The sequence below is a fragment of the Tachypleus tridentatus genome, chromosome 6, assembly GCF_004210375.1.
Source record: "Tachypleus tridentatus isolate NWPU-2018 chromosome 6, ASM421037v1, whole genome shotgun sequence".
Taxonomy (NCBI): Eukaryota; Metazoa; Arthropoda; class Merostomata; order Xiphosura; family Limulidae; genus Tachypleus; species Tachypleus tridentatus.
This window is the reverse complement of record NC_134830.1, coordinates 115,114,380-115,125,604: the sequence shown is the minus strand read 5'-3', so window position 1 is coordinate 115,125,604 and position 11,225 is coordinate 115,114,380.

The following is an 11,225-nucleotide window of genomic DNA, read 5'->3' as shown; positions in this document are numbered from 1 at the left end:
ACTTCCCCTTCTTTGTGTTGCTCTGTATTAGCTCGAATGATATTTTCTTGTTCTTAACGTTCTACTGCACGTGTTTTTCTTCTTCCAATGGTTGTGATATATTCCTCTAGCCATAATAATACCAGTGGTGTTACGTTAATATTTAAACCAAACACAGGTACATTAGCTAAATACATTGGTAATAGAGTATCGATTCCCAGTTTCCACAAAACGTCAATGTATTAATGCATGCGAATCGTTGTTGTAAATTGAGTTAACTTTCTGTATCATTGTCATAAATTTATACATTAAAGTTTTTATTTCTATGAAATGTTATAGATAATTTTGAAAGCACACTAAAACTTGCATTTACCAAAATATATTAAACTTCTTTCCGTAGTGATGGGAAGTTTTACTGCAGAACATGATTATTATTCATAGAACTATTTTGAGTAATTCTATAATAAAATTAAATAATAGAATCCTACATACTTAACTTGGGTAACTATTTTAACTTCCACCAGAATAAGATGAGATAAAAATAACGAGGAACTAATGTAGTTAAGATCAGTGATAATGTTTAGTTTAATTTTCTCCAAACACACACACACCACACACTCTATTTGTTCAGGTAGTAGGACTTAGGCAGTAGGTTTATTTGTTTGTTTTGTTTGCTTGATGTTAAGCACATAGCTTTACAATGGGCTATCTGTGCTCTGCTAATAACGTGTTAAGTCTAGCGTGGTAATCTGCAGACATACCGCTGTGCCACTGGAGGGCCTAGACAGTAGGGAAACAGGAAATTTTAGAGAAAAGACACACGTTTTTGCTACAGAAATGAAAAATATTCGTATATATTTAGCCAGATGCCACTTGAACAGCCTGAGTGAAGATTCTGAAGAAATATAAACATGAATGTTCTTATGAGCACGAGTAAAGAAGTAATAAATATTGGCAAAACGTAAATCCCAATGAGTAAAATGTTACGAAGTCGTAATGAATGTAAAAACAGAATCTTCTATGTTGACAAGAAGAAAGAACAAAACTACACCTTAATAAGGATGTGTTCATGGCAAGGAATAACTTGCAAAAGCTATGCTTAACTTCTACGTATGAAATGTAATAAATGAAACACAAGAATAAATAATCTTACTATAAAGGACATAGAATGTATGTTAGTATCTATATACGTGACCGAAGCTGCTGTGTCATGTATTTAATGGCACAACAAATAAACAAACAAAAATAAATTCACATTTTGGGTGTTCAAGATTCAGGTAATTAGAAAATAACTGTGGTATGTTCAACAACAATTTCTTTATAATAGAACACAATTTTCAATAAACGTACTTTCCTCAACAAGAATGCAACTTTCACTAGGACCGTACTTGATAGTTTGACTATCTTTATTGATATAACATTTTAATGCAGTACTGAGAAACTGGAGTTTTTAAAAAAATATTTTTTCATTAAATGATACCACTTTTAATATATGAAAACATTACTGTTCATATGAATAAGACTTAAAAAATTTTTGAGCTTTGCACATTGAATCATTTTCATGCAGCAAGTTATATACAACTAAATAGCAAAATTGGAACACATTTCCCAAACAGTCTTCCTAGAAAAAAATCTTTCTTCGTAATATATTCACTTTTTCTAAATTATTTCAATGAGACATGAATACTGTAATTAAACAACAGCTGCCTGTAGGTCAGCATTTCTGAGAGTTAATAGTTATATATACACAGCAAGGCTCCATCAATAAAGACTAAGCTAACCTATCAAAAGTACATGTGAAGAAGCAAGATGTAAACATTTCCTTCTAGCCCCTGTCTCACCAAACAGGCTCGCCCTTTCAGTCGTGGGGGCATTATAATGTGACAGTTACTCCCACTATTCATTGATAAAAGAGTAGGCCAAGAGTTAGAGGTGGTTGGTGATGACTAGCTGCCTTTCCTCTAGTCTTACAATGCAAAATAATGGATGACTAGCACAGGTAGCCCTCATGTAGCTTTACGTGAAAGTAAAAATCAAACAAGCAAACAATACCTTCTAGTTGGGCATATTAATGAGTAATAAACCAGAAAGAAGTATCAACAATGATGAATTTCAATTGAAAGAGCAATAAACTGTAACTAAGCAATAATGTCTAAGTATACATGTGAAAGACAGGTAAACTGTGACTAACCATAACATAACTAAGTGTTATATATTAAGTAACCATTATTAAACATTATAATCTAAGTAGTAAAAGTTAAGGAGCAACAAACTGGTTTTAAATGATATATCATACCTAAATATGTGCTTTAAACAATGTCCAAACTGCAAATTCTATGAGTTAAGGTTAAGGAAGAACAAACTATGTAAAAACAATAACTTTATATGTTACCTGAGAAGGAAAAGGCATAAAGCAACTGGAGCTTAGTGAAACCTGAAGTAAATGCCAGGTGCAGCACCAGCAAGAGAGAAGGAAAGAAACAATGGATACAAAGCATATGAAGGGCAGGAAAGTTGAGAGATATTTAGTAGGTAGACAAGTATTAGGAGGAAAGGTTGCTTCATTTTGTCCTCCTTATATTTAGTATTAGTAAGTGGACAAGTATTAGGAGGAAAGGCTGCTTCATTTTGTCCTCCTTATATTTAGTATTAGTAAGTGGACAAGTATTAGGAGGAAAGGCTGCTTCATTTTGTCCTCCTTATATTTAGTATTAGTAAGTAGACAAGTATTAGGAGGAAAGATTGCTCCATTTTGTCCTCCTTAACTCCAGCTTCAAAATTTGTGAAAGAAAAAGTGTGGCAAGGACAGAAGAGCAGGGTCCAGGAGGCAGCATGCACTCCATAAAGTGGCAGACAATGTCATATTACTCTTTTTCTTACTGTATTTTCAGCATGAACTTCATAAATAGTTGGTAACTAAGTAACACATGTAATCACATCAGAAGGAAAAACAATTCGTCTTAACTTGTTAATTCATACTGGAAGACTGAAAATATGAATTAAAGTAAATACTCCAACAAGTCTCAGCAAATATATAGATGTCTAGGTGCAACTGCACTGAGGAGAAGGAATTCAATTGTGAATGCAGTGGGAACATCTGAGCAAGGAGGTTTGTTACACTCTTATTGGTGGAGAGTTTTACTGCATGCTACATCATCATGTGTAGTACAAATTCATATGTTCCACATGAATTTTAGATGGGTGTTTCATAATACTGGTGGCATGAAAGTCTCTAATACAGAAAGCACAACTTCAAGAAGAAAATAGCTAATCTGAGCACAGAGGCAAGCCATCATATCAGAGTTTTATGGGTTCACTGCTCTTATAATCATGTCTAACTAATAATCCTACCACACAAGCTGTAAATCACTGAGCAAATGTGTATCTCACATTAACCATAAAAGCTACTTGTAACCTACTCCTGAGCATACCTAACCTGACCGTATCTAAATTATTAACTTTAAATTTTAGTTACTTTTATAACAATAAATAACACAGATGAAGAGCAAGAAATATAGTACTTCTGTTTTTTTCTTATTACATCGACTGTCAATGAATCTTAAGCCTACTTTTATACACTAATAATTAAATAATTGTAATAACTAAATAATTTTTATTGTGCTAAGTAATGCTTTTAAGAGCAAAATAATAATAACAAAAAGTAAACAATGTCCTGTAACTATTATAAGTTTTTTAACTTTATAATTATGAAATAAAGCTTTAAAAATCCAGCTGAGCTAACCAGTATGATTTCCATGAAAGCAAATTTCAAACTGAACCAAGAAGTAATTCATTACACAGGAAACAATGTAATATAATACGCAATTTGATAAATTAAAACTTTGGCTTTCTATTGGTTATAAGTAATATACTACAAAAGATATGAGAAAACTACTGACAATTTGTGAAAGAGAGGATGTTACAGGTGAATGTGGCAAGTGGGTCTGATTTTCTAGTTCATGGCTCTGTAAAGAAATAAATTTGAAGGGTATAAAAATTGTACTTTGTTTGAAATTTATTTATATTATAACATATAATTTATTTTAAAGGCTGATTCTCAGAAGAATGGGAAATAAATTAGAGAAGAAGGAAAACCTGGAAAGCAAATGTTACATTTCTCATACAACAGGTGATTGAGAATTTTTCATATGTTTCCTTATAAAACAAAGTTACATTTTAAATATAATTATCTTAAAGTCATGACATGTGCAATTTGACTTATCAATAGCAAGAGGGTTAAAAACCTTAAACTCTAAATTATCTTCTCTATCCTAACACTAAATGGACTCAGTTAATTTGGTTAACCTTGTAACCACCAACTGATATAACAAAGTCAAAGACAAAATATATCTAAATTACTTTTTCTTCTTTGTAGAAAGACTACAGATAACAGAAAATTACATTTACTTATCCTAAACTGATTCAGGCTCATAGCAATTTGCATCTGTTTTTATTTAATTTTACTGATCTTTGTACTGTGTATAACTACTAAACTCAACAAAACACAGTAAACATCTATGTTATACACATGCACTGGCATGAAGACCTCACCAAGAATTTTTTTATTTACTTATATTTTTGTGTCTAACCGAATAAGATTATAAACTTTACATTTTATTTAATTTTTATGATGGTAAATAAAAAACATAAAAAAGAACAAAAAAATTAATATTTGACCCCACCTTTTTGCTCTCAGCCTCTGACAAAACTTAACCCTACTTTTCTATGACAATGGTTGTAGTTCATAAAATAATTTGTATTTTGTACAACTAAGAATTCAAATTAACAACATTCACATACCCTACAATCTCATATAAGTATTATAATTTAGCTGGTTTTTAACTAAGTAATATGCACTTTCAAATAATTCATTTACATGGTTAACTATAGGAGTTAACTATATACAGTACCAAGTAGATTGAAATATTTTCTTTCTGTTGGTTATGACTAATATAATGGCAAGTTTCAGTGAGAATTATAGACAATTTGTGAAAGAAAAAAATATGATAGGAGAGTGTAACAAATGGGTTTTACTTTTGTAATGGATTTACCACTATACATTTATTTTAATACCTGTGTTTGTTTCAGTATAGTTTCTTTTTTGCATGTGACTTGCATTCTTGATTGTATACTGACATGCCCCACCTGTTCTCAAAAGTTGTAGAAGATTAAGAATCAAAAACATTTGTTTTACAAAAACATTGGCACATTCTCAACCATTGTTTAAACCTCTAGAAGCTCATGTGAGTTGTATAAAAGTGGCTAGCAAGATACATAAGAAGAATATTATTGTACAGTTATAGCAAGTGTGTTATAGGTTTCGAAGGCTTATATTGAGATTAACGCCCATTAAGCAGAAAACTATAGAATTGGACTAGGAACGTTTATGGATTTCAAACATGACAAACCGTTCAACTTCAGTGAATTAACATTGGAGGTCAGTATTTCTTCAAGAACATTAAAATATCTTCCTCGCTGGAAAAAGTCAGCTTGTAACCAATGCAATGCCAGTCAAGCTAGCTAGCTCAAGCAAAGTGCGACAGAATCAACCCAGAATTAATTTATTGTCCTGGATCTTGCTCGTAGATAAATATTGAGTTGTAGACTGCATATAAAACCCAGTATTGTGTGTGTAAAACTCTTGTATATAAACCATCATTTGTAATGACTATTAGTGATAACAAATGCAATGTCAGGAAGACTGATGATATATTTGATGCAAACTATAATGTATTCTATAGTAACACAATATCAGGAATATTGATGGTATGTTTAACAGAAATTACAGTTTATTTTATTACTTACAAGGTACAAAAAGGTTGATGGCAAGTTTGACACATACAGTTTACTCTGTACTTACACAATGTACTTACACTACATGTGTAGCTCGTTTTTCTGCTACACATCTGAAAGATTTTCTTAGTGAATGACTTAATTGTTTTGTACGAGATTTCTGTAAAAAGAAAAAAAAAGTTCATCATTGTATGGTTTCTTATCCTAGCTCTGTTTTGAAAACTTCTGTGAATGTTATGGCAAAGAATAAATCTTTTAGAATGATTGAAAAAAACATTCTAAAGTTTTAACCTACCACTAACACAAATACCTAAGTTCTGGAGTTTTAATGTTGCACCGACAGGTATCAAAAACTTCATTCAGGAACTTTAACTTTTTACAGATATAATAAAAACAACCCAAATTGATTATGATCGTTTGAATATTGCCAAGTATTGAATTATTTATCTTACTTCTTGTCAAGTCAAAATAAAATATAAGGCATATAAGTACTGTTGCTACGTGATACAGTATGCTGCAAGCACATCTATAAACACAAACTCCAATGTGTGTGTGTATTGTTGCATCTGCTTTGTCTTTAACAATGCAGTCCATATAAAAATATGGTTCCCAGACATTTGATTAATGTGATGCAGCTACCCATGAATTATACTTTTAACTGCTCTAATAAAAAAAGAAAAATAAAACAAAAGTGAGGTGTGAATGTAAGAAGTTGAAGACCGTTAACTTTCAAACTGAATGTAAAGCTTTCTATATTACTCATCTATGTTAACCAATATTTTAGTTACAGATTAAATCCTGTGTTCACAACATTTGTACACTGTAAACATATTTTATGTTTTGCAAAATACCATTCCGTAAAAATTTAAAAAGTTAAAAATATGTACACCCTTGTGCAAATTAATTAAAACAAGACGTAAAATTACGATTTTTTCAATTTTTTTGCATTTTATTTGGCCTGGCATGGCCAAGCGCGTAAGGCGTGCGACTCGTAATCCGAGGTTCGCGCCCGCGTCGCGCAAAACATGCTTGCCCTCCCAGCCGTTGGGGCGTATAATGTGACGGTCAATCCCACTATTCGTTGGTAAAAGAGTAGCCCAAGAGTTGGCGGTGGGTGGTGATGACTAGCTGCCTTCCTTCTAGTCTTACACTGCTAAATTAGGGACGGCTAGCACAGATAGCCCTCGAGTAGCTTTGTGCGAAATTCCAAAACAAAAAAACAAGCATTTTATTTCTGAGAATCCAAATATTACTCACAAATTAATAGATGATACGACCACCTTTATTTTTCAGAAGATCATTAATTCGCTTTGGCATCGAGTCCACGAGTTGACTGCAATCTTTACTAATATTTGGATCGCGGTATCACACTTCAATTATGGCCTCAATTAGCATATCTTTCGTAGTATAGTCCTTTCCCCGAAGTTTTTCTTTACAAATCGCCCAAAAATTTTCAATAGGATTTAAGTCCAGAGAATTTCCAGGCCAGTCCAGCACCTTTATTCGCGTTGTAGTCATAAAATTCTTCACAAGTTTCGATGTGTGGCACGGAGCCAGATCTTGCTGAAAAATTCCAGATCTATCTCGACATTTCTCTTTAAATTCTGGAACGACTCTTCTCTGCAAAAGTTCGATGTACTGTGGTCCTCGCGTCATACCTTCTACGATATGCAAGCCTCCGACGCCATAGTAGCTGAAAAAGCCCCAAAACATCTTCTTCAAGGGATGTTTTACGAACTGTGAGATTCTCGATGTTTCACACCTGGAGATCTGCAAACATGCAGACTTCTTTGACTCTGTACGAGGAAATGAGTCTCGTCATTGAATAACACCTTCTTCCATTGTTCCTGCGTCCAGTTCTTGTATTTCAAACCCCATTGATACCGTTTTTTCTTCATTGAGTTGGTAAGAAGTTGTTTTTTGACTGGTCTCCTTGCCCTTCTAACACAATTTCGAATAACGTAATATTCCTAAAAATTTCGTTATATATACCAAAAATAGATCGACCGTACTGCAAAACACAAATAATGACGTCGTCTGTGTGAAAAAATTATTATTAAAGGAAATCAGCGGGTCCAGCGAGCTTATACCAGCCGCCATGCTGAAAATATTGTAAAAAGACCATTTGATTCAATTAATTTGCACAAGAGTGTATATTACGATTTCTCTAATCTCCACCTGTTCAATCCTAACTTGTGCATGACAAAACATTGTTGCTGTTCTAACTTGTTTTTCATTTACTTTAATAACTTTTATTCATTCACATGTAAAAATGAGTTTATATTGTATTTTAATTACACACTACAATCATTAATATTTATTTTCACAAATGCAACTCTAGTACTTAGCAAGACTGGTAAAATAATAAAAATAATATTTTATTTATGCTTTCCAGTCAGAAAAGCACTTTTAGGAACAAACCAAAGGCTATTGTGAAAACTTAAAAACATTTAGAAATAATCTTAAATTTTTGATACAGAAAAGTAGAGCAAAAATTCAATTCACACATGATAATTGGCACTCATATAATAACAATTTTAAATCCTTATCAAAACTAAAAATATTCTTAAAGCCAAAGAAAAACTACCCGTTCCATATGCACTCTCGGGTCGTATTTAAAAATATTTCTGGTAGGTGTAAAGCTAACTGTATTGGTAAAAGTACACATAACCTACAAATTTATGTGCATGAGCACATGGACATTTATGCAAGAAAAGTGGATATAAGCTAACTAATCCACCTGACTCTTGTACCTAATTTATCTATGAGAATAACAATACTTTTAGAAAATCTTTAAATTTTTTTACTGTAGAATCACTGCTTATGAACCTTTTATTAAAGAAAACCCTTCCATTTTCAAATATCACCCAACTCTAAATAATAACATCAAACCTTTCCTGTTGTAATTAATGTAATCAATTCCAGATTTTTAGTGTTTTTATTTGATTTTTTTATTATAATTATAAAGATATAGTGTTTTATTTATAATAAAGCCTTTCTCTATAGTCATTTCCCCTAACGTTGTTATTTATTAAGCATGGGAATGCTACGTTTTATTGTACATTGCATTATAGTTTTATCATTTAAGTCTGTTCTTTCTAAACTTTTGGTTGAATACAGAAACTCTCTCAATGCTAATGTAGTTTTTTTTTTTAGTTTGAATATGATGAACTGACTTTTTCTTAAGATATTAATGCTGATGGTGAAATATAAAGAAGTTATGAAACATCTGTATCGAAGATGCTTTTTGGTATTACCATATTTTTAATATTTAGTATAAATATATGTTGAAATAATGTTTATTTAGTAATATAAAATATTCAACTTAAGTGGTACCTCATAAAATGCAAGCTAAACAGCTACTTCAAAGAACCCTTTAATGAAAGTATAGATATCCCTAAGTTTGAGCTCCTGACCACAATGTGCACAGTCAGTCAGCATCACTCCTTGTTATGAAAAGAACAAGATGGACTATCATTGTTATAACGCTCCTATAGTTGAGAATATAAAGCTTGTTCTGCAGCATGAACGTTTTGACCTGCGATCTAACTGTTAAAATTTACTTACTACATTGAAACTACAAATCTTTCTTAGGCAATAAAATTATGCTAGTGTATAACAACAATCAGGGATATAGATGGTGGTGACAACACCTTAATCTTATAGATTGAAGTTACTCACAATAGGTCAAAGTTAACACCATTTAATGTCAGCAGCCCAAAATCTCTAAAACTTATTTTTTTTATTTTGTTTTAGATTATTTTGTGAAAGTAGGGAATTTTATGAAGACTTAAAATTTGAGACTTTTAGGGCTAATAGAGATGATGCATACTAATAATAACAGGGTTATACAACTTTGTGACTTTTTAAGCTTTAAATTTTCAAATCAAAATGACAAACATTAGACTTATATAGACTGTGTATACTTTCATCTCACGTTGACTTGTGTGACTACCAGACACTCTACTCCTCCAGAAACAATCCTGACACAACTGATAGTTTTAACATCCTTGACACTTTTACCACAACCTGAGAAAAGGTTCTTTATCATACCCATCATACTGAACAGGATGAAGAACTGTGAAAAAGAGATTTCAACACACTATCTTAGCACTGAAACCACCACATCTTATATTATAAAAATTAGTAATGTACTAATAGCAATTCTCTTCTACAACTTCTTTGGTCATATCTGTTTAATATACCATTCAATAAATATAAAATCTGTTTAGTGTTTGATCAATAAGTTTTTTCTACTAACAATTTGTTTTCTTTTAGATAAATCACAACTTGCTCGTTGCGCAAGAAGTTAAAGTTGTGCAAGAGCTTCTGAAAATTTAAAGAAGTGAAGAAACATTGTGATAAAAATATAGCTGTCTTTAATTATATGAACGTAAATCATGATATTATCAGTGTCACGAAGAATCAGCAAGTACAAATGCCATTCTCTCACTGTTTTACCACATCTGTGTAGCTTAGAAAGGAGATTTACATACATAATCTGTGAACCAATTCATTTATATATTTGAAGATCTTTGCTTTATATGACACAAAAAATGTAGCTCAATAATATCCATAATTTCTAATTAAACAACTGCCAATAGAAAAATTATTACCCTAGTGGAGCAAATCGCACAACATCCAGATCATGCACTGCAGGTGGAATTTGACGTGATCCATCACCATCATTGGCCAAATTCCCAAATCCCACATTGGTAACTAGGGTATTTGAACTGTGATATATATATGAGTGGATTCAACTCTGTGTAAACAGTACAATCAAAATACTGATTAGTTGTTAAATGATTCTGAACAAGAAAGATGGCATACATCTCCTCGGCATTGAACACAGGAACTGTAAAGTGGAGTTTGTGTACACCCACCGAGCCATAACAAACAATGACGGGAAAAAATAAGTACTTATAATTTGTTTTCTTTTGAGAAATGCAGAATAAGAGGCAATTTTGTTGAAGTTTATAATATTATCTGGGGATCTAATAGGATAAGTATTCTGATTTCCTTGTGTTAAAGAAGACACAAGTTAAATGGTCTACGATTCAATTAAAACAGTTCTATTCCAATTCTATACCATAGCGAATGGTTTATGGCATGAATTGCAGTTTGCAGTAATGAAGGGCAGTTACAAGAGGTTAAGACAGAAACTGATAATTTCCAGAAAAAAAAAGTAAGTAGATTTAATTAAATTTTCTCAAAGGTAAATGTATAAAAACAACTTTTAAGGATCAAAGTTTCATATATTAATATTAAAATATATAAAAATATATCAATTATACTTGTGTCTACGATTTTTAATCACCATTTAGTAATACAAAAAACATGTTTATTTTATTCATATTTATAAAGTACTTGAGAAAGCTATGTGATATAAAGCTATCGGAATCATCAAATGAACCACCCAAAAAATGAAATTGTTCTTCTCAGTTTTAAAAAAA